Source organism: Balaenoptera physalus (genome assembly GCF_965194825.1).
Source record: "Balaenoptera physalus genome assembly, chromosome: 5".
Classification (NCBI taxonomy): Eukaryota; Metazoa; Chordata; class Mammalia; order Artiodactyla; family Balaenopteridae; genus Balaenoptera; species Balaenoptera physalus.
The window spans coordinates 1,411,543-1,435,609 of NC_138884.1; the positions used below are offsets into that span (position 1 = coordinate 1,411,543).

At 43.4% G+C, this 24,067-nt stretch overlaps 1 protein-coding gene across 5 annotated transcripts in view; it reads right to left on the minus strand.

The window, feature by feature from the left end:
• The window catches only part of PDGFC (platelet derived growth factor C), a 221,391-nt gene that overhangs the window by 172,266 nt on the left and 25,058 nt on the right, over window positions 1-24,067 (minus strand). The window lies entirely within an intron of this gene.

The window sequence follows — 24,067 nt, forward strand, 5'->3', positions numbered from 1 at the left end:
GTAGAATGTTGAAAAAATCGTCAGCTCACAGATGGTAATATACCAGATGCTGGAAAACACCAAGTGGGTTGCCATTTGAGTTTGGGTCTAAACTAAATGAGCTGGGTTACTAACTGGATTAATTTGTCATTAGACTCACCTTTCTAACCTCCAAAGAGCACATTTTCATTGTGACCTCGCCTGCATGCCTTTGTGGGAATAAGGGGTAACTTACATACACTGTATGCAAGTATCTCTTAAAATTGCAAGCAATAATCTTGTTCAACAACAGATTTAAAGAAAAAAGTTCTCTATAGTTCACCCTTATTGCTATATGACTTTTCCAGGCAGCCTCATGGAAAAAGAATTTCGGACACTGGGAAGAGGGTGTGCAAAATCGTGCAAAAATCAAACAGTGTGGGGAATCGTCAGGATTGCAGAAAAGCTGAGACTTAAGACATCAGAGGTGGATGGCTGAGGGCAATAAGGAGTTTGAGCTTGATCCATGGACGATTTGTAAAATAGGAAATCCTATCTTTAGATTTTTGAAAGGCAATAACGTACAGAACAATTTGTTTACATGATCTGAAAAGACACTTTCTTTAAATAAGGCATTACCACAAGAGTCATATAATTGTAAACAAAAATGAAATCCCATTATAAAGCTGAGACTACTTGTAATAAAGGCCACAATGAAGAATCTAGGTTTACGTGTTTATTACACGCAAAATTCAGCCTGGCTTCTTTCCCTTTGTCACATCAGTGGAAAATTATCATCGGTGCTAATTTCCCTGCCCTGTAATCCCACAATGTATTTTAACTTTCTTTCCCTGCTACCTACCCACTGGGGAGAGAGAGAGCCTGCCAAGTGTGGAATGCAGCCAAGTCCATCTGAACAGACAAAACTGACAAGAACTGTGAAAGCAAGGGATGTGACAGCCTCAGAATTCTGACCTTCAGAACAGGAAACCCAAGGTACGACTCAGCTCCCCAGTCTGCATGCTTTCTTTTGTACCAGGGGTAACACGGCACAGATTTCCTGTTATTAAAGCATTTGTGGATTACCTTCCCAAGGGTCACGAGAGCTTCTGAACAGATAACTGCGCGGGGACAATGAGAAGACCATTAAGAGGGCCCGTCAGCTAGGGGACAGGAGTATCATATTTCTACTGAGAAGAGCACTTCAATCATAGGCAAAGATCCACGTGGACTTGAGTTGCCCGGGATCACGTTCACCTCTGTGGTCAGTGCATGTGCTCAGGGACACGTGACGATCGCAGGGTTGGCTTGCTCGGGGAAGAAGGACAGGAGCGATCGCCTTTCCTTACTATCCAGGAAAAACAGCCCAAGGTAATCTGGAGGCACCTCACGTGTGGATCGCAGCTGGGACGGGAAGGCCAGGGCAGTGGACAAAGGCAAGCTGTCAGCACTGGCCCCGACTCCCCAGAAGACTCACGCCCCAGCAGACCCCAGACCACCCAGACACGCGCTATGCTAACCGTCATCTTAAACTGAAGTGGAGATATTTATTCGGAATTATGGTTTATACTTATCTTTGTGTGGATTTTAAACATCACATTTATAGGAGGTTTTTTTTTTTTTTTAATCTACATCTGTTGAACAGAGAAGTCTCAGGTAGTACTGTCTGCTTTACTTTTATTTTAGAATCTTCTTTCCTTTGAAAATTGTTCCATACATCCTTCCTAAAGAGTGTATTATGGCAACGTTGAAAAAGCACACAATACCTGGTCATGACATTTATAGCATATGAGTTGGCTTTCAAATAGCTCCAAGTTTTGTATAAATAAAAGGAGTGAGGGGGGCTTTTTCCTTACCAATGTAAGGTTAATTTCATCTATTATTAGGAACTTTTAATACGCCAAAGCCTCTGTTTTGATCAGGAGTCTGTGTGCGTTTCCTCCTCAGGTTTCCTGCAGTTGACATTTCTAAGGGAAACGCTGCAAAAATCTTTAAGAATGAAGGCACTTAGGTTCAGCTTTCAGAAAGCCAGGAAGGTATAATATTTACTCTCTGGTTAAAGGAAGTAAACCCAGAAATGCCACCCTTTGTGCTCAAAGAGGGAACAAAAAAAAGTGCGGAGACAGAGTTAATATTTAATCATGAGCATCACCGGGCGGGGGTGGGGGGGGCAGACAGGCCTGTTGAGAATCCGACCGTAAGCCCTCAGGTTCCAGAACTTCTCAGAGTCTGAGCTGCCTCACCTCAACCAGCAAAGTCAGCGAACGCACAGGTTTGCTTAAAGACCCGCAGGAAAGAAAGCTAAGGAACTCCTGGCCACGGCAGACATTAGTAGACTTTAGCTGCACACGCTTCTCATAAATGAAATGCTGCTCACCTGTTTCAGACACATTCAAACTCCCTACACTAGATTCTCAGTACTTGTGGCTTCCACGTTTGCGACGTCCAACCAGGCGACACGCTCCGGCTGGTTTCAGCCCCTTCCTGCGAACAAGTTTCCTTTCCACAGCGTATTTAGCACTACGCATTCCTCGTTTTTGTGTTTCTGGGGAGAGTTCACTGTTTTCAACGGCCCCAAGCTGGTACTGATGCGCTGGCTTGCATCCCTGCAATGCCCTTTGTGGGTGTGAGATAAGCTTTGTTCAGACACGAGTTATATGCCACTGGCCGTGAGTTCAGTTGTCCTGAATCAACAATACAGATCAAATAAGGTGTCTTTAAACAGAAACACACATAAAACCGGGTATATGAGGTGATGGGCTGAAGGAAATGTGACCAGGGGCTCACGGGAACCAGATCCCACGTTTCCTGTAGGAGCAATGGTTTGGTATTCGCTAATTCTCGTTTGCGATGACTTCACACCACATGACTACCACGGATGACAACAAGTGACGGTATGTATACACCAGACCTCACGTTAAGCAACAGGAGTGCACAATTAAAGAACAGAGCCCCTTGCTCTCAAGGAAATTAAAATGTCAAGTACACACTTCGTAAAACATTAAAATACAAACAAAATTTGTGTCATTCTTTTTCAAATTATGGAAAATACACAAACATCCTGTCATTGGAGGTTAATATTAAACTATAAATGACCAGTCTCTGGCTGAAATCGGGCGACACTCGTTTGCCTGCTATACAACCCCTTATCACAGTCTGCTGTGTCTAGTAGTTAAACCCATCATGTGCCCATCACCTCCACGGGCTGAGTTTCAAAAAGTATCTTTGTTTTGTTCAGGATGTGAACTGTTTCCCTTGAGGGTATTTCAACTTTGAGCCTTGACTGCATCTCAAGAATGTCAGAATGTGGCCAGTGGAGCCCTTTGAAGACGATTTCCACCCCACTTCAGGTCTTGATACCCAGCAGGACCCCATGGGGCTCCTGGGCACAAAAGCCTCTCCGTGTCCCCTGTTCTCTTGATGACAGGAAATAGGCTTCATTCAGCCTCCAGGACCTTCCCTGAGTTCCAGCGGGCAGGTTCAGAAAGTCGCTAACCAGGGAAGGGAGGGGGTGCAGAGACCCTGGGAGGACCAGCCAAGAAACAACAGTGCAGCCTGGGCGCAGGGTCCCGGTTCCCCCTCCAGGGATGCACAGAACAATATTTTGAGCTGTTTTGCAGATACTGAAACGCCCACCAGGTGGGAGAAGTTAACAGGTAACACAGCAAGCTGCCCGCAAGCACGCAGACCCCAGACCAGCTGGAACCAGAAGGTCGATGATGCCGACTCCTCCCACTTACCTCACCACCGACCAATCAGAAGGCCGTCCACGAGCTGACCACGCCCTCCTTGAACCACGATGATAAACCTCCCCATTACCCCTCCAGGTCCTGACACAGGGTTTTGAGGGCCTGAGCCCGCTGCGGCCCCCTTTGCCCGGCAAAGCAATAAAGCTGTTCTTTTCTACTTCACCCAAAACTCTGTCTCCGAGATTTAGTTCGGGTACAGAGGCCGGATTCGGCATCGGCCTTTCTCTTCCCCACCCGCCCCTTCCACTCATTCCCCTTTCAAGGGAGGGGAAGGTACCAATACTATGAACTTCCCTCCTAAGTGTCTTACTGTGTCTTTAAAACAAAACCAACAAACAGCTTGCAGCCTCTCTCTGTGACCTACGAAGGCCAGCCCTGAGCCCTTTTGTTCTTTTCTCCTTATTTTATCGTCTGGTGCAGCAAGCAAAGAAAGGCAGGGGACGCACTGGCTCTCCTCCCTCACAATGCACCCTTCCCCCCCTGTCCTGTGCCCTCCCTCGGGTGCCGACCTGCATAGGCCACCAGGCCAGGCGCCCCTGCCCTCCAGCATCTGGCCGGGTGCGGTCAACTAGGCACTGGCCCAAGCTCAGAGGGCAGAAGGAGGAAAAGGCTGAGCCCTTTACTTCCTCTCGTCCCTGCCTTGAAGTTCAAGTCCTGGCTGTGCGTTTATTCTCTGATCCGCCAACCCCTTGCCCTCAAATTAGAGGCTCACTACATGTGGTCAAGGCACCCCTTTGTGTCCCCAAGGGCCTTTCAAGGGTCCATGAGCTCAAGATTATTTTCATAATCATATTAGCATGCATTCTGCCTTTTTCACACTCACTCTGTCACGCATGTGCAATGAACTTTGCCAACGGCAACGGGACCTGATACCACAACCTACTGAGTGCAGACACGGATATGAACACCCAGCTGTCTTCCAACAGGCCAGACGTTAAAGAAATCGGCAAAAACATGACAGAATTCTAGCACTATCAATAAAATTTTTCTTTGGAAAATGCAATTTTATGATTCATAAAATTATGTTATTTAGGTTAACATACAATGGGTTTGTTGTTATATTTAAAGTTTCCATCTGTTTCCTGCCAGGATCCTTTCAGCCACAGGGGCATCTCCTTCCAAACCCCTTCCACAAAGGCCCACCTCCCTGACTTGGTAGGTAAAACAGGTCACGCTGTTTAAGGACCCAGTGATGGATGCAAAAACTCTATTTCGGTCTCAAGTGCAAATCCCGTTCTCCAACATAATTTGTCTGAACCCCTGCACTTGGCAGAGTTATTGGATGGGCGCCCAGCCTTCACCAAAGCTGTTATTTGGCCACCACTAGGCTGTCCGCTCTTGGGGCGCAAGTTCTGTCAATCAGGGATGATGAGGGGGCGCGGGGAAAGGATGTCTTAGGTCCCAAAGCACTTATGAGAGAAGGTTTCGGGAGTTGCTGTCTAAAAGCAGGCGATGAAGCCAGGGGCCCCCCTGACCTTCATTTATCCCTACAACAAAGTAGTCTGGCTCAATTATAGTAGCTTTATATATAGTCATAACCATTTTACTTACCAAATGCTTGTAACTAAAAATAAAACCTTTCAAACGCAGAAAGCCTCTGTACTTGCCTTCAGGAACAGTAAAGGAAGAAAAATTGGGGGGTTAAATTCCAACATGTCATTCAATGCAGCCAGTCTGGTGGAGCAACAAACCCCAAAGACCAAGTGGCTGATGGTCTCCCCAAGAAGAGAGAGAAAAGCAGAGTCTTCAGCGGAAAAGAAACGCGGGTAAGGAGCCTGACATGGGTTTAGTACAATCAGCACCAGCAGCTTTGATTCCTGAATAGAAGGAACCCGGTGTTTTATTCATATTTCAAACACAGAAAAAAAGATAAACGCCATTGTTAAAAAGATCTCTTCAATTACCTGTTCTTTATCTTCTGCGCACACATTGAAAAGCAAACTGTAAGCTGGAGAACATATTCACTAGAGAGGTGTCAATGCATTAAACTCTTTTTGTAAACATATTCTTACGCATAATGAGGAAAAGAAATTGACCAACACAAAAATAGACCCAGGGTATGAAGATGTAGTCACCAAGAGGGAAATGCAGATGACCACAAATTAAACTTAAAAGAAAGAGAAAAACGTTCAACTTTACCAGTACTAAAATTCCGCTACGCAAAATGAGAAATTGCTTTTAAGTGTTATAAAAGAAGATGGAGCTAAAAAGGCTAATCATCCCATCATTGCTTACAGAGATACCAAAAGTTAGGTCAAAATTTTTCAACAGAAAACTGGCTCAAGGAATTATAAAACATGAATTGAAAGGGCCAGTATATCGTGAACAAAATAATGCTGCCAACTAATATTTTATATCCACGGTATTTTATTATTTCGTGAAAAATCATATTATAAAGCAGATGGATCCTAATAGTCCACTTTTGTGAAAACAGATCTGTAAACACGCACAAGAAAAAAATGGAAGGCGACACACCAAAATTAACTTTAGTAACCAGGTGGCCAGTATTCATGAAAGCAAGGAGAAGCAGGTAACATAGCTAAAACGTTCCGGGGAGGCTTCCTGGACCAGGCAATGCAGAACTGCGGGCTATCGTGAAAGCATCTCAGGGAAGAGGGCAGAGCTTGGGAGGAGATAGGACTGCTCCCTCTCTGCAGTTTGATTCGTGGGTCGGACCAACAGGTAAATGCCAGGTGGGGAGCGAAAGAGAAAAGACTAGATTGAAAGATTTGAAATCCGGGCTAAGGAATGTGGATTTTCTCCAAAAGGCAAAAGGGGGACGTGTTAGAAGGCAGACGGACTAGATACATCAATGGGGGGAGAACGGCAGGTCAGAGGTCACTGCCCTCAGCCAGGATGCTGTGACCTTGTCTGCGATTCAGCCTCAGAAGACACTGGCTTCTCTCTCAGCCTCTGGATCAATAAAGTCTAGGCCTGCTTTATGAATTAACTGAAGATCTTTTTATATTTAATTTACATGTCTGTATTCTTTAGGCTCAAAGGTATGCCCAGACACACACCACAGTCCAACGCATATCAGCACTTGAAAGCTATGCTTTTTCTGGTCCAAATATTATCTTAAATTATATTCTACAACATGTGTGTAAACTTGTAATGCTGACATCATGAACAAAGTGAATTCAGTAGAAAAATAACTCAGTGAGTCAGACGCAGAAACAAGAAATAACAAGCAAGTTCATCTCTACATGAAAGAAAAACCTATCATCGGCAAGGCCTACTCTCACTCCTGGAATTTCTCTCATAAACCTGAAAAATAAAATTTGGCTCATAAAAAGAGTGCTTGAAAAAATGAGTCTATATAAATCTCCAAGATAAGAAAACACATTTTTCATTTACATGGGAATGAGGAATTCACTTCAGAACTGTATTATGAGCCAAAGAGAATATACAAAGAAAATTTCTTACTGTGGCATAGTTAAATCATGGCTTGTTTAAATAATATACCTTACAAAAACATAAGGTGCTCAACATTGCTAATTATTAGAGAAACGCAAATTAAAACTACAATGAGGTATCACCTCACACCAGTGAGAATGGCCATCATCAAAAAGCCTACAAATAATAAATGCTGGAGAGGGTGTGGAGAAAAGGGAACCCTCCTACACCGTTGGTGGAAATGTAAACTAGTGAAGCCACTGTGGAACACAGTATGGAGGTTCCTTAAAATACTAAAAATAGAATTTCCATATGATCCAGCAATCCCACTCCTGGGCATATATCCACATATCCGGAGAAAACCATAATCCGAAAGGATACATGCACCTCAGTGTTCACTGCAGCATTGTTTATAACAGCCAAGACATGGAAGCAACCTAAATGTCCACCAACAGATGAATGCATACAGAAGATGTGGTGTGTATGTGTGTGTGTGTATTACTCAGGCATAAAAAAAAAAACAAAATAAAACCATTTGCAGCAACAAGGATGGAACTAAAGATTATCACAGTAAGTGTAGTAAGTCAGACAGAGAAAAACAAATATCGTATGATATCACTTATATGTGAAATCTAAAAAAAAAAATCATAGAAATGAACTTATTTACAAAACAGGAACAGAGAGACACAGAAAACAAACTTATGGTTACCAAAGGGGAAAGGGTGGGGAGGGATAAATTGGGAGATTGGGATTGACATGTACACACTACTATATATAAAACAGATAACCAACAAGGACCTTCTGTATAGCACAGGGAACTCTACTCAATATTCTGTAATAACCTATATGAGAAAAGAATCTGAAAAAGAATAGATACTTGTATATGTATAACTGCATCACTTTGCTGTACACATGAAACTAACACAACATTGTAAATCAACTGTACTCCAATAAAAATTTAAAAAACATATTATGACATTGATGTGTCATCAGAAGAAATCAAATTAACATATTCTTCTAAGACATATTACTTCTAAGCACGTCTTATATAATAATTCTGAATCCTAACTTTGATCCTTCCCCTACAAACTACTTCTTAGATATTGCCCTTGTGATAGAAAACTGTCAACCCGATACCAGTTTCACGTTCACCGGACACAATAAAGATGGAACTATACCAAGAGGGTTTACAATATATGAAACTGTCAGCGACTTACTGGAAAGAAAGTCTTGGAAACTGGTAAACAGTTGTACCAGTGTCACTGCACAACACTGTACAGCTTTTTACTGACAACCACATGCAAAAAAAAAGGAAGAGCTGAGTTTCTAATTTCCTCATGATATCCGAACCAAGTAATAATTCAGGTAGATTCTTCACCGATGAAAGGTTTTTATAATGCTGAACAATGTGAACTACCAGAAATATATATTTAAAGAATCAAACTACTAGTTTTAGTTAAGGAACTATAAAGGAAACCATCTTATTATTACATAAAATCAATTATTTTCAAGCTTGAAAATAGCATTTCCTTCCTAAGTACTTTAGTGCAGTTGAATCTTGAACACAGCGGGGATTAGGGACCCTAACGCTCTGTGAAGTTGAAAATCCACAGATAACTTACAGTCAGCCCTCCGAACCCACAGTTCTTTCATATCCTAGGTTATTCCGTATCCTCAGATTCAACCAACCTTGGATTGTGTAGTACTGTCTATTTACTATGGAAAAAATCCGTGTATAAGTGGACCTGTGCAGTTCAAACCTGTGTCGTTCAAGGGTCAACTAACTCTATCTATTTCCAAGTATCCTGAAAAAGTTAAAAAAGTATAGCACTTCATCCAGGGAGATTTAAGTCAGCCTGCTCTAAGATCTGGAGTCATGTCTATACTAGTAGAACACATGCCCTAAATATGGGATTAGAAAGTGTACATTCAACACCATAAACAGCTGATTTTATCCATTCACCCCATAAATGTTTAATAATAAAATAAACCCGTAAGTGAGAATCAAAAACAAGAAGTCTTTTTGGAGACTTTACTGTAGTGGGAGAATGAAAAATAATAATTAAAAAGAAAAATTGCACCTACTATGAGAATAAACCGTACTTAGGTCCACAAAAGCCAAGACTAGAGTCCCTTTTTGTGTACCAGTCTATACCTGCGGCTTACACAGAGGTCCTCAAAGTGTGCTCTAGGAACCTTTGAGGGGTCTGTGAGATCAAAGTTATCTTCCTACAAACGTGCAGTCATATTTTCCTGAGGTTATTTCCTGAGTCATATTTTCCTGATGCACAATATCTCAGCGGATTGAGTACAGAAGCAGATATGAGAATTCACCTGTCTTCCCGCAAGCCAGACACTAGATTTTTTTAAAAATGTAAAACAACAACACACTTCCTACTCATTGTGTTTGCTTTGGAAAAACAATGATTTTTTTCATAAAATATGTTCACGTTAATATTTATCACTGTTACTTCTAAACGAATAAGTATGTTGAAGCTTCCTCAGTTTAATTTCGAATATGATCAATACCAATAGATGTAACCCCTTCAAACAAAAGCTCTTTGGCATCTTCAATAGTTTTCACATGGATACAAGGATCTTAAGACCAAGAAGTCAGAGAACCTATGGTTCAGCATACAGTTGGCGCTCAAGTAAGTACTGAATCGTGAACTAAGAGGGAAGGCCAAGCAGACACAGGGACAGCTGAACTGGGATCCGAAGGGTGGCACAGATCTATGAGGTGAGCACAAGACAAGAGGGGATAGAGCTTTTCTATAACAACGCACACAGTTTGTAAGTCGTGCTATTTAAAATGTTCTCCAAGCCATTGAGCAACTTGTAGACGATGATTAAAAATGAAGTGGTCCCTTACCAATGAGAGACGGGATGGGTGACGGGGCCACAGCCGTGGCTGTTTACTGACTCTGCACAGACTCTACGCTGTAATTCTAGAGAACATCTTGAACTTAAAGCTGGACACGCAACCATCTTTCCTAGGACAGCTGTGCGGAGGGAAAGAGTGTGGTTTCTGGTTGGTTCTCTCATTTTCGAGGATGCGTCAGTTTTTAAATAATGTTATTATGGTCTATGTTAATATTATTTCCCTTTAAAAAATAATGTCAAATCCAAAGAAAATATCAAATATGTGTTTGCGCAATGGTGTTTCCTGAAATCACTCGCCCTTTGTCCTTTCAGGCCGGTTAGTAATCTCCTTGGGTGTAGAATACACGAGATTCCTCCTCAGAGACAAATGTGGACGTTACTTAAGGGACAAAGTAATACCATCTATTCCTGGAAGGAACACTAACCATTCTGAACAGAACAAGTTACGATTAAAATAATAAGGTGACACTGCCTATTTTGTAAGCAGAACCTATTAACAAAGCTAAAAATTGAACAGGAAGAGAGGTGAGTTTGAAAACAACAAAAACGTTGTCTTTCTGCATAAATCCCTTCATTCGTTCAAGATGACCTATCAGCTAACAAAGGCAAGCATCACAAAGCCATTTCTAAGATTTTGTAAAAGGGAACCAGCTTGTGAAACCGTTCCTACGGACGGTATCAGAAATACACTCCAGCTCCTAGCCCCATTGTCTGCCTGAAGGCCAGAGGGAAAACCCCTGGTTGACCATAAAAGGGCCGCCTGCATGTGCCCAGGGCAGAGTATACAGGATCTTATTTACACAAGTATAAATACATGCCATTCCCGTGTGCTCACTGGCGCTCCTGAAGCCTGGCCAGAAGAGGTGGGTCCCGGGTGCAATGCAAACAGGATTCAAAAAGTCTGTGACGTTTTCCCAACGTCTTATGTACTTTATTTTTCTAGCTTATCTTCTCTCCTGAGAAAAATATCTGCAAAGCTAAGATCACTAGCATTTAACAGGTGACAGCTCCAGAAATAGTTGAAAATAAGCCCTTAAGATTCAGCAGGAGGAGAGAAGACACACTTCCCATAAATAGGCACTTTTTTCTAGTAACAGTACAGCTGTGTGAAAACTGAGGAATAAAGAAGGTATTTCTGTTCCATCACAATGGGCTATCCATTTATATTTCTAGAAGGCTAAAGTTTGAAAACTTCTGAGAAACATTAAGTGCACACATTACCATGATGTAAAACTGGCAAAAAATACTGGTAACAATACATTAAAGGCACAGCAGGCACATGATACTTGGGGGGGGGGGTGACTACAACACCATGATCACAGAGCAAACGTGTGGATATGACTATGAATAGTTTCCTTTTAAAACTCTTAGGAAACTCTGAGATTTCAGCTTAGTAACTTGTGTTAAAGAGACAGGGTACAGATCTGAGTACCGCTTTCAGCTGGAATTAGTGTCTGATTTAAAGACCCATCACAAGGCTACAGTGAATATTAACAGTATCTCATCTGACCATCGTCGCAGTGAGTGAATTCCCGCTAAAACGTCTGTGCTTGCTGGTCTCACTGTCCAGAGAGACTCACACGATCTCCGCCAACAACGCGTAAAGGCTCCACCGCTTCTAGGCGAGGTTACCCCGTACCAGTGGGTCAGGTGAGGTGTGAGTCTGGCTCAATCCCCAGAACATCAGCAGTGACTGGGGAAAGGTCCCCTGGGATATAGCTCACCTCGCCTCTGAGATGCTCCAGGAGAATGTTTTCCTGATATTGACCTGAAGATCAACCAGTATCACTTCCCATGTACTTCATAAACCTATTTTGATAAGTCCTTGCTAGTCATGAAACTGAGCAGGACCCTGCGGGGCCCTCCTGGGTACAAACCCCCTCCATGTCCCCTGTTTCTTGTTTGTAGAAAAAGGCTTTAGTCTCCTAGACCTTCCTTGAGTTCCAAAGAGCAGACTCAAGCAGTTACTAATTAGGGAAGGGAGGGCATGCAGAAACAAAAGAAAAGCAGTGAAACAAGAAAAGTAATGTTAGCTTAAACAATAGTTGAGTGATCAAACATTGTCCGAGTTGCTCCCCAAGGGATATACAGAACAATCTGACACGTATCTTTGAGTTGTGCTGCAGAAACTAAGACCCCTGCCCAGGTGGCAGACGGTGACCACATGCTGACAGCAAGCACTAGACCCCAGACTGGCTGGAACCAGAAGGCTGATGATGAAGATTCCGGAAACACCACCCTGTGACCTCACCACCAGCCAATCAGAGGAAAGGCATGCACCCCGCAGCCCTCACCCCAAATGCTGCCTTTAAAAACCCTTCCCTGAAAGCCATCGGGGAGTTCAGGTCTTTTGAGCATGAGCTGCCCACTCTCCTTGCCTGGTGCCCTGCAATAAACGCTGTACTTTCCTTGGCCACAACTGGGTGTCAGTAGCTTGGCTTTGCAGCGAGGTGAGCAAGGGGACCGAGGTTTGGTTTGGTAACGGGCAGAGTGCGGTCCCCAGACCACCAGCACCAGCATCCCTTCAGCTTGTTAGAAACGCCGAATCTCAGGCCCCACCCCAAGCCTGCTGAAGCAGAATTTGTATTTTATCAAGATCCCAGAGGCTTCAAAGGAGCATCCCAGTCTGAGGAGCACTGAGCTGAGCAAATGCACGCGTTATTTCTTTACCGTCCTGCTGCGGGGCTGCACTGCATTGTTCTGCCTGCCTCCTGCATCAGGGTCTTTTTCTCCATTCTATCCAACTTGTTTTTGGAAACCCCTATGTTCGTTTTCAGCCTCTCTAGCCTGGAAGATGGGCAGAGGAAGTCAAACGTGTTAACTGGACCAGACATTTTGCTACTTTTCATTACTCTACTCTGTGAGGTAGTTCTTAATTTTAAAATTTTACAAACAGGAGACCTGGGCACTCAGAAAGGTGAGGCAATGAGAGGAAGAAGTAACAAGTGGGTAAAGCAGGATTCGAGCTCAGTTCCAGGTTCCACTAAGTCATACTTCCACCCTTTCCTTCCTCTATGGGCTCTTCTCACCCCAAATGTCCAGGCTTTCCCGAAAACAAGAACGTGATGATGAAGAGAAAAACCTCCATGGTATTCAGGGCCCCCAGTGCCTTCTAGACATTGAAGAAGTGGAACCACACTATTGCATTCTTTTTTATGGCTGCGTAATATTCCACTGTATACGTGTGCCACATCTTCTTTATCCATGCCTCTGTTGATGGGCGTTTGGTTGCTTCCATGTCCTGGCTGTTGTAAACAGTGCTTCAGTGAACACTGACATACACACACTGCTATGTATAAAACAGATAACTAGTAAGGACCTACTGTATAGCACAGAGACTCTGCAATGGCCTATATGGCAAAAGAATCTAAAAAAGAGTGGATCTATGTATACGTACAACTGAATCACTTTGCTGTACACCTGAAACTAACACAACATTGTAAATCACCGACACTCCAATAAAATTTTTTTAAAAAGTGGAACCACATGTGAGCAAGTCTGCTCAGCTCTTAACCAAATTCGAGCTCTCGTTCCAACACAGCAGGGTGGTGATTAGAGGCCGGGTAATGCAGTGGTTAAGGGCAGGCACCCTGGGACCAGGCTGCCTTGCTTGGAGCCCCTGACCCTGGGCAAGTGGCTTACACCCTCCTCAAACTGGGAATAATCCTAGCCATCGCCCCCAGAGGTTTTTGTAAAGATTAAAGGAGTCAAAGTATGTAAATCATGCATTAACGCATGGTGTATAGTAAGCACTCGGTAACGGTTAAGTATATTTGTTATTAGATGTTATTTACTCCAGTACAACCCGCCTCTGGTTACAATAAATAGGTCCAGTCTTTCACCTAGTAAGCAGCTGGTAATATTCTTCCAAATCAATACGACGTTGCTTTCTTCTCTTTTGCTGCCCTTAAACTCACACACGTTGATCGCTTATCATTATTAAATATGAACAATGAAACCTATCACCAACTTGCATCTTTTACATTCTTTCACGGTCACAATCAAGCCATGTGTCCGGGGTACCCAGAAGAGCAACTGGCAAGTCGCCTGAAGCCTTGAAGACATAAACACGGGCCGCAGACCTAGATGCCAGTCTGGCCCGTGGGCCAGAGCTTCAGGCTTCCTCCTGAGAACTGACTCCCAGCTCCCGACAAGTCTAACAGCTCTAATCTCAGAACACAGCCAAATCTGACCCCCGACCCCCTTCACTGTGGTCTAAGTCACCCTTTTCTACCCCCTGCCCTGCAGAAGTAACAAGCCCTGCAGAAAGAGCCACCCCTCGGCTCTGCCCGCTGCAGCCAGCCCCCACCCCACCCCCGCCCCGCTGTCCCCGGGCATCCGGCACAGGGCACAGTCCCCGCTGAGGGCCCCGTCTGCGAGGCCCTCTCGCCTTTCCTCAGATCCAAGCTCAACGCCACCCTGCGGAGGCCCCGCGGCCTGTTCTCAACTGCGGGCACGTGCTCCGGCCACTCTGCCCATCCTCCAGCCCCAGCCCCGATCCAGCCCCGGGGCGCCAGCGGCTTCCTTCTGTGTGTGCGTGTCACCTTCTCTCCGCACCAGACTGCAAAGTCCCCCGGGTCACAGTGTTACCGACCCGGGTCCTTGGGCTCTTTTTTTTTTTTTTTTAATTTATTTATTTATGGCTGTGTTGGGTCTTTGTTTCTGTGCGAGGACTTTCTCTAGTTGTGGCAAGCGGGGGCCACTCTTCATCGCGGTGCGCGGGCCTCTCACTGTCGCGGCCTCTCTTGTTGCGGAGCACAGGCTCCAGACGCGCAGGCTCAGTAGTTGTGGCTCATGGGCCTAGTTGCTCCGCGGCATGTGGGATCTTCCCAGGTCAGGGCTCGAACCTGTGTCCCCTGCATTGGCAGGCAGATTCTCAACCACTGCGCCACCAGGGAAGCCCCCCTTGGGCTCTTTAATCAACAGAAATTGGTCAGAGGCCAGACAAGGGACCCACGCCGGGCTTTACCGGGGCCCCGGCTGCAGCAGGCGCGAGTGAAAACAAGCAACAGGGGCCCCTGCTCGCTCCCCGCGGGGGAAGGGCAGGCTGGTCCCCTACGTGGGATGAGGGTGGAGGCAGACCCGAGGGTCAGGGCCAGAGGGGCGTCTGAGGCGGGCTGCCCGCCCCCCGGGTGGAGCTGTGCGCAGGCTTCCTGCGCAGGACTCGCGTTTGCTCCTGGGGACCTCAGGAGCGCAGTTGGCTTGTGGCCTTTCTGTATCTTGTTCAGACTTTGCCCCCCTGCTCAGGCCTGCAGTTATTTTTAGTCCCTTATAGTTTCTCTGTATCTCTTGCTCCCGGAGACGTCTGTCCAGGTGCCAGCACTGCAGCAAAGGGTCCCAGGTCCCAGCCTGTCTCAAGAGGATTTGGACATTCTGTCCATCGCCGTATCACCTGCATCTAGTATCTTGCTGTCTACGTAATGAACGCTCAGGAAATATGCATTGAAAGAATAAATGAATAGGGGGTATCCTTTTCCCATCCCATTCACCCCTAGACTCATGAATAGTCTAGAGATCTAATATTTCAAGACAGAAATATATGTATATATCAATATATATATAATCTTAGTAGCAAAAACTTAAGACAGCAATACGCCTTCTCCTGCACAAAAATCTAAATCAAAACCCAAAGATTTAAAAGAAGAAATGAAAGAAAAAACCTAAACTCTATTTTTTTAAATTGATCGATTTTATTACATAAAAATTAAAAAAAACTTTTGCATGCCAAAAAAGCACCACAAGAAAAAAGACAAATGACAAGGTAGAAAAAAATATTTGCAAGTTATCTGTAAACAATGGGTTAATATCCTTATCTCTTCAATAGAGAGAGACTTTCCCTCATCAACTTCCCTTCATCATAAGCTCTAATTTTTAGAAGCTAAACAACCACTGTCTCATTTCCCAAAGCATGGGGAAAAAAACCCAATAAATGTATAAGTCTGTGAATTAAAGAACTTGCCCCCTCTCAGTTAGAGAGGCCACTCTCCCTGAATGTGATGGGTTTGCTTGGGAGGTGGAGGCAATGACCTTGCCCGAATGAAACTGCAGGACCGACTGACAGAGCAATTGCTCACGTGGCCGAGATGCTGACTAACAAAAAGCACCTTGGGGACGGTAATGACCATGGAGATTCAGCAGTTTGGTTTCCGTTCTAATCTGAAGAGTATCCAGCTCTGTAGCCATCTCTCTACTGTGATTCCTACTCAGGGGTTCAGTGTGGCTCCTGCATCACCTGGCCCGTCATCAGGAGGACGCCGGCCCTCTGCTGCCACACACAGTAACCCCACCTCCTCCAAACCAGCCGCTAAGAAGGAAGGAATTAGAGAATTAGAACTCGTATTCTGTCCTCGTCTCGTATTTGGTTTGCTCCTATTTATCACCCCAACAACAGGATGCTTCAGCCTTGCTGTGTCTTCTTGTAAACTACAGAGTGTGTATTAGTTACGAAAAATGGATTAAAAGTAGGCTGTGTCCTGCCTATTAAAGCAACCTACAGCATATGAAAAGAGGAGAAGAGTAAGCCCTGCAGAAAGTACTAGTTATTAATATCATTCACATGGACAGAGGAGATACAAAGAAAGTAATCTTAAAAGTCAAGGAATTTAAGGTGAAATTCTGCAATGTCTCCTTATCTGCCACCTAGAATACGGAGTATGTACCCAGGTCAAGGCAGAAATAACAGCTCTGGTTTCAAAGGATACAGTGACAACCTAACCAGAGACACAAAATGTGTAAATCAGAAAAAGAGACCAACCCATTTAAAAGTATATTACACAATATTTCACGTGAGATGATTTCATTTATTTATCCATGAAAATTATAAACAAATATGTCAGAGCAAGGTTTTGACCTGTTCTGAAAAATGGCCTTGGTATCATTTCTTCATTTAATGAGCATGGCATTGTTTTAAAGCCCCGTTTCTGAGGCCACAGTGACCTCAGATGTGCCAAGGTCACTGGAAGGCAGAGCCCCTGTCTCTTCTCAGGAGGTCACCTTCTGTCACCAGGACAACCTGAACCGAGGGCAGGTCAGGGTGCGGCCCACCAGCCAGGGCGAGAGTCAGCCTGTGCTCCGGTCCTTCTGTCAAGGCCTCCATGACTCAGGACATGACTTCACCTCCCAGACAAGGAGGGGCCCCTGACAAGCATCTCACCCACTCCCAGGGCCTGTCCCTGGATCCTATCATCCGGGAAATGTCCAGAACAGAAGCATTAAAAAGACATCCTCAAGTCTATTTCAGAATGTTGAAATAATATTCTGAGCTACTCTGGTGGAGAAGGCTGAGGCCCAGAGGGCTCTCCGGGTTTCAAGGCTGGGAGCGTGGCCATCACTGTGGCTAAGACAGCCCAGCCCCTCGGCGGGGATGAGTCACCACTCACGTCTCCAGCCACAGAAGGCAAGGAGGTCCGCGGGATGGACAAACGCATCGCTCTCTGATGTCCTACGACTCTCGCCACGAGGCAGTCAACTGGATGGAAGACCAAAGGGGAAAACAGCCGCAGTGCACACAGGGCCCTGCCTGGCCACCTGCAGCTCAGACCCTGTGTCCACACGGCTGCACCCGCCCTGCACCCCGGGCGCCCCGACCCTTCACTGCTTACAGAGGGTCCCTGAGGCACTTCTTCCCCGTGCAGAAGCCCGAGTCTACTTCCCCACTCAGAACCCCCTTTTCACTGAGGATCCCCCCTGAGCTGGCGAGTCGCAGAGCTCAGTGCACTTGGAGGGGCGCCAGCCTCTGCAGACAGAATCTTTCACTGGCATCACGGAACCATAAGAATTCAACCTCAAAATGAAGGCGCGGCCATGAAGTATGAGGGCAGCAGGGAGAAGTGAGAGCCAAAAAAACCAATCATTTGTGCAATATCTTTGTTATTTTGGGTTTTTGTTTCTTTGCGTTCTTTTATTGATTACCAGTGTCACTGCTTACTTGATAGATGAACCTCTGAGCGGGGATATCCCAAAGTAAGCACCTTAGTTGAGGTGTAACTTCGCCCACCGGCACAAAAAAACAAGTCATCACTATGAGTCTTTTTTTTTTCTCATTCCCTTAACTCAACCTACAGTGTCTTAAGTACAAACCGTAGGGTTTCTTCCAAAAAAGTATTCCCCAGAGCAGAGTTTTCTTTGTGCTTTACACCTGGAGTTTGAAATAATTTTGAGTCTTGAATTTCTAAAAAGGCAGTCACAGATTCAGTATCATATGACATCACTTATATGTGGAACCCAAAATACAACACATATGAACAAATCTACGAAACAGAAGCAGACTCACAGACACAGAGAGCAGACTTGCAGTTGCCAAGGGGGAGGGCTGGAGTGGGAGTCTGGGATTAGCAGATGCAAATGATTATACAGAGAAAGGATAAACAACAAGGTCCTACTGTGGAGCACAGGGAACTGTATTCAATATCCTGTGATAAACCATCATGGAAAACAATCTGAAAAAGAATGCAGATTAATGTATAACTGAATCACTTTGCTGTACAGCAGAAATTAACACAACATTGTAAATCAACTATACTTCAATAAAATAAATTTTTTAAAAAGTGAAAAAAACAAAACTAAAGTGTGACAGCCTGTGGCCTCGGGGCAGCACAGCCCTGACGGAAGGTGCCTGACCCCAGTAGGGGACCAGGGCCTAGTCCATCGGAAGGACCTGCTGTGCTTAGAAGGGCGAGTCCCGTGTGTTTCTCAGTGTACCAGTCTGGGTGAATGGGATTCTGCGGTCCATACAGACCTGGGATCACGTGAGCCGTAGGATGCAGCTGTAGGAGGTCTTTTTTTTTTTTTTTTTTTTACACATGATGGTTTATCTCACACACTTGTTTGTAAATGAAGCCCATGGTATGCAACCTAGTGGCACGTTCCAGATGTTTCCAACAAGTGTGCAAAAAGCCCCACCATACTGTTTTCCTCTTTAAGGTTTAAGAGTAGGGTGCACAGACTACGCACTAAGCTTGGGGGAAAAAAAAAAAAAGGAGAAAGCAGAAATCCCCGTATGGTACCAAATGATCTCTCCTCTCTTCCTGGACAAAACTCTGTGGTCTTGTGAAAACAACACTTCTTGCAAAGGGCCAAAAACAACACAGATCATTGTCGTGATGGCTTGCCCCTGCCGACTGCCGTAGCCACGTCCAGCCTCCGGGGGAAAACTAAGAGCCAAGTTCAGCTCGCAGCCCTGCTGGGCCACGTTCGCGATGCCACCTCCTCCTGGCGTCTAAAACAAGGCTTGCATTTTAGGTGCTTCCCTTCAGAAGAGGAGTAAATGCTATTGTTTGAATCCACCCCCCTTTCATTTAAATTTGGTTTCCACAATTAGTACAGCGTGGTTTCAACTCTAATAGTAATGCAAGCGTATTACAGGAAAATTTAGAGCGATTAAATGTATTGCAGGAAGGAAAATATCAGCATCCCCACTGCTTCGCTTGTTGATAAAATACTAAGAACATGTGAGGATGTTTCATTCTACTCTTCTGTAACCATGGTAAATGTATGTGGGCATATGTAGAAGTATCTTAAAATCCAACTTTCACCCTGCCTTTCCTGTTAACACCATAGTGTGAGCATTTTCCCAGGGTCAGACAGCAGTTTGATCCCCACCCCTTATTCCCTGAGTAATGACAGCTTTGGATAATTCACAGCACTTTGTGAAGCTGAAACCGGAGAAAGGTGAGAACGTGTACGCGATGGGAGCCCACCTCGGAAAACACGCAGCTCCAGGGGGGTCTCTTCAAGAGACTACCAAGATACGGATATATAAGAGAGATTAACCAACAAGGTCCTGATGTGTACAGCACAGGGAACTCTACTCAATACTCTGGGATGACCTACATGGGAAAAGAATCTGAAAAAGAATAGATACATGTATATGTATAACTGAATCACTTTGCTGTACACCTGAAACTAACACAACATTGTAAATCAACTCTACTCCCATAAAATTTAAAAAAAAGGTAAACAAATAAAACCTTTCCAACAACCCCTGCCAAAAAAAAGAAGCTAGAAAGAACCTCTTTTTCTTAAGAACCCAGAAGAGACACATGTATTCTCTGGTGTCCTAACATTACAAAGACTTTGAGAGATTCACGATTTTTCCTTTAAATACTCAAGCCATTGAGATGTGTGTACAATATAGAAAATGAGGCATTTAATTTGACTCATGGAGAGAAGTTAAGAAGCATTCATTACCTTCTGCCTGAGGCTATGATCTCCTAAATTAACATGCAAACTAAAGGGGGAAGTATCTGATGCTCACTTGTTTTTTTCCTACAGAGAATTAATATCATTTGAGTTGGTCATTAAGGAGTCATCTCTCTCACACACACACACACACACACACACACACGCAACTCACACACACACTGTCTGTGCTGCAATGTTTCTTTATAACAAACCAGCCTCAGGAAATTATTAATGAGGGGTTAGGAGGTTACACAGCAGCTAAGCCCAGAAGAATGTCTGAGCAAAGAGAAAACTACCTATTCAGAGGCAAGAGAACACAGCTCACAGCTCGGGAGGATGGGCAGCTGGAAAGGAATTCCTTCCCGGCCAAGGAAGTTTCTATACTGCGCAAAGCCAACACGCAATGAGTCAGAACACTTCACATTTCCTAGCTGTGTGTTGCTAGAACGACCTCTGAATTTCTACAGAAATCCAGGATGGCACAAATGAGGCTGGAGAATTGCTTCTCCTTCACTCACCCTCCTGCCTACGCGTCGCAGAGAATATTTGAGGTCATACGGACCTAGTCCTGGCAGAAGCTAAACTAAGAACTAGATGCCATATTATTTGTACCTTTCGGCTTTTACAAGAAAAGTAAGGAGTGTACCAGAAAATAACAGTAGCTTTACACAGAGGTACACATGTACCAGCATAAATTTCCCTTTGGGAAGGTGGCATAAATTTCGCCCCCTACCCCAGTACCTGGGTAAGAAAAGCTACCCATATCCCTGGAGACAGACAGCCAGCACTGAGATGAATATGAATAAACAGACCCCACTAAAATGAAAATAACCGTTATCTTCTATTAATTTCCTCCATATATTTCCTAGTCACTTTCACACTATTTATAGTCCTTTGTTAAAATGGTATACAAGCCCCCTGAGTCTAACTGCTTCTTTGGATTTTTCATCCCTCTCTGTGAAGACTCTGTGCACATAAAATTAAAAATATTAACAAAATTTGTATGCCTTTCTCCTGTTAATGTGTCTTTTGTCAGTTTAATTTACACACAGCAAGGACTGAATCTAAGGGTGTAGAGAAAATGTCCCCCACCTTCTGTAATTCAATAGGCAGTTTGAAAAGCAGTGTTGAGTTGGAAAAATCCTACTAACACTTACAAATACATAGATCTCCAAAATGTCTATAATTGTTGAAGTGCTAAGTGACTATAAATTTGTGAAGTGCAAACATTTATAAATTGATAAAAATTGGCCAAAATAGCAAAATAAAAATGCCAATTGATATGTCTTTGTAACAAATAAAATCAGCAGTTCACGTTTTTGTAGTTTTTAAAATTCACTTATTCATTCTTTCAATTTTTGAGTGCCCACCACAATCAATGTAGGCAAACAGTTTAAAGAGGATGCACAATATACACATTTCTGTATTTCTATATGTTTGCTTGTGAGTACGCCAACATCAGACCATTGGTCTTCAATTCTGAAATCACTATTAACCTTGCAAGTTTTGATTAGCGAGTTGTGATTAGGTTCTCTATGTTTTGGTTTCTTGCTGAAAGATCTGTTGAAAGGGCAGTTTTTCCTATGAGACTGTCTCACGGGGCAAAAGTTAACCAGGACTCCTGAGTGTCTTTGTGTTCAAGGTCATGATACCAACCCATCAAAGACAATTCAAATGGCAAACGACAATGAAAAGAAGGCAACCACTGCTTCTGTGCCAGAGCCAGCCTTAGTCTTGTCATACTAATCTAGCCAGAGGAACATCTTTCTCAAGTTAGCCAAAATCTGAGCCTGGAGATCCACATTCCATGTGGCTGGAAAGATGAAAATGCTTGTTTTCTAATGCAGACCAATTGCACAAAAGGTCAACAACGTTAGTCATTCCTAAACCCACAATGTACTCAGGCCCCCAAAATGTTCCACATTTAAAATTTCTAAACCATTTCAAGAATACATTTCAGTGGCAAAGAAACTGATAGTGAAATGTCTAAACTGGTAGAAAAGAAACCAAATCCTTCCTCTAGGAATATTCTTCTGCTTCAGACTTCCTTCCCCCAAAACAGTAAAAATGACGACTGTTGGTCACATTATCTTATTTGTGGCATAACCTCTTTTATATGTACAATGAAATGAAACATGTCCTGTTTATAACCTATGACAATATACTTAACCAAAAGGATGACTCTGCTGGATTTTTATATATTGGGTGTTTCAAATCAGCAAAACTTCTTTCTAGAGCTTTTACTAAACATCTGATTTTACCAACATCCTCTGTCCACTTAAATAAATAAGGTATTTTCCATAAAATTTAAAAGGACTCAAGAAACAGGCAGAAGCAAAGAATTTCAAGTCACAAAATAATGATGGAGTTAACCTAAATTATGGGTTACTTACTACACAGAGACATACAATGATACAGTCAAGTTCCTTAGGAAATGGAATACTTATTTATTGTCAGTTACCACTGAGGTAGATATCAATACTTATTACCATGCAGAAAATCAAATAGAAATCTTCAATTCTTTAATTCTTCAATTCTCTAAATCTACATTTTAAATATACACACAAAAGAATGTTCTTATTAGCCACTAAGATCACTGACAGCACCGGAACTTAATCTATTAATGTTTTAAGATATGAACCATTCTTTAACCTGCCATCTATTCCAGTACAAAGACCTAAGTTGCAAACGAAATGGGGAAAATCAATGTTAGCAGCTGGACAAGAATGTAAATAGCACAGGCCAAGTATCCCCAGGCCCACGACACTGCCTGTAAATGACACACCTAACACTAAACATTCAATACACTGATGTACTAAAGGACTTCAAAAGCCAGTGATCTTCCTCAACCTTCTAGTGTACAACCAAGGAAAGTTCCTTGGTATTTTTTATTAATCTGCACAGGATTCAAACACCCACAGTAATCGGTACAGTTTTTTTTTTTTTTTATTCAGCACCAAAATAAGATTTTAAAAGATCAGTAAAAAATCTGTGATCATTTTAAAATTCTTGGGCATAAAAACAATTGAATATTTCATCTGAAAAAAAATGGTAAAGTTTGTTTTCTGTTTTGTCTATCTTTAAGACAATTATTTACCGTGAAAACATACTGAATTTTGTCTTTTTAAGGAAACACCAAGGGAAATCTCAAGGATCAATGTCTGCACTACCAAAAAAGATGCTAAGCACAATGTTTAAATTACTGAACTCAAAAAAAACAAAATAGCTTCTTAAGTATCTTGGCTCCTATTCCATCGTAAAAGAAGGATTTACACAGTCAAGCTTCATTTGCTCACAGGGAAGTTACTCTCTAAAAACTTCTTTTATCCTGCAAATGAGAAAGCCTCCTCCTTGCAGAACAGATGGTCACTTGTGGTCACCAACTATTGTGAAAAACTTTCGCTTGACGCTGACTTACAGGACCATCTCCCCAAGAGTCAAAGAGCCAAACTCTAAAGAGGTCTACTAATCTGTTTCCTGTCCAGATTTTTTTCTAGACTAGAGTCTCAGCTAACGCTAAAATCCGAAGGAATCTGGCAAGAACCTAGGACTTTCAAAAAGACCATTAGGGATGCATTCACACGCAAATGTCATATCCACCAGCAAAGGTGATAGCCTGTTTTCTACAAAACCGCTTTCCAATCATACCCCTGCAGTTTTGTACTACCTTTGTCACTTCGAATGTTGTACAAGTGCCTAGCAGTGTGATTATAACTTAAATTACCAGATTTCTTGGTCTTGTAAAAATAGAAAAGATGGAATCCCAACAAGGCTTCTGACATTTTACTGTTCTTAAAAATTTACCAGATGGTAATGCTTTCAAAGTTGCCATAAAAAGACAGAAACTATGTCTTCTTACCAAAAATATGCTTGGAATTTTTCTTTTTCCAAACTGGTGT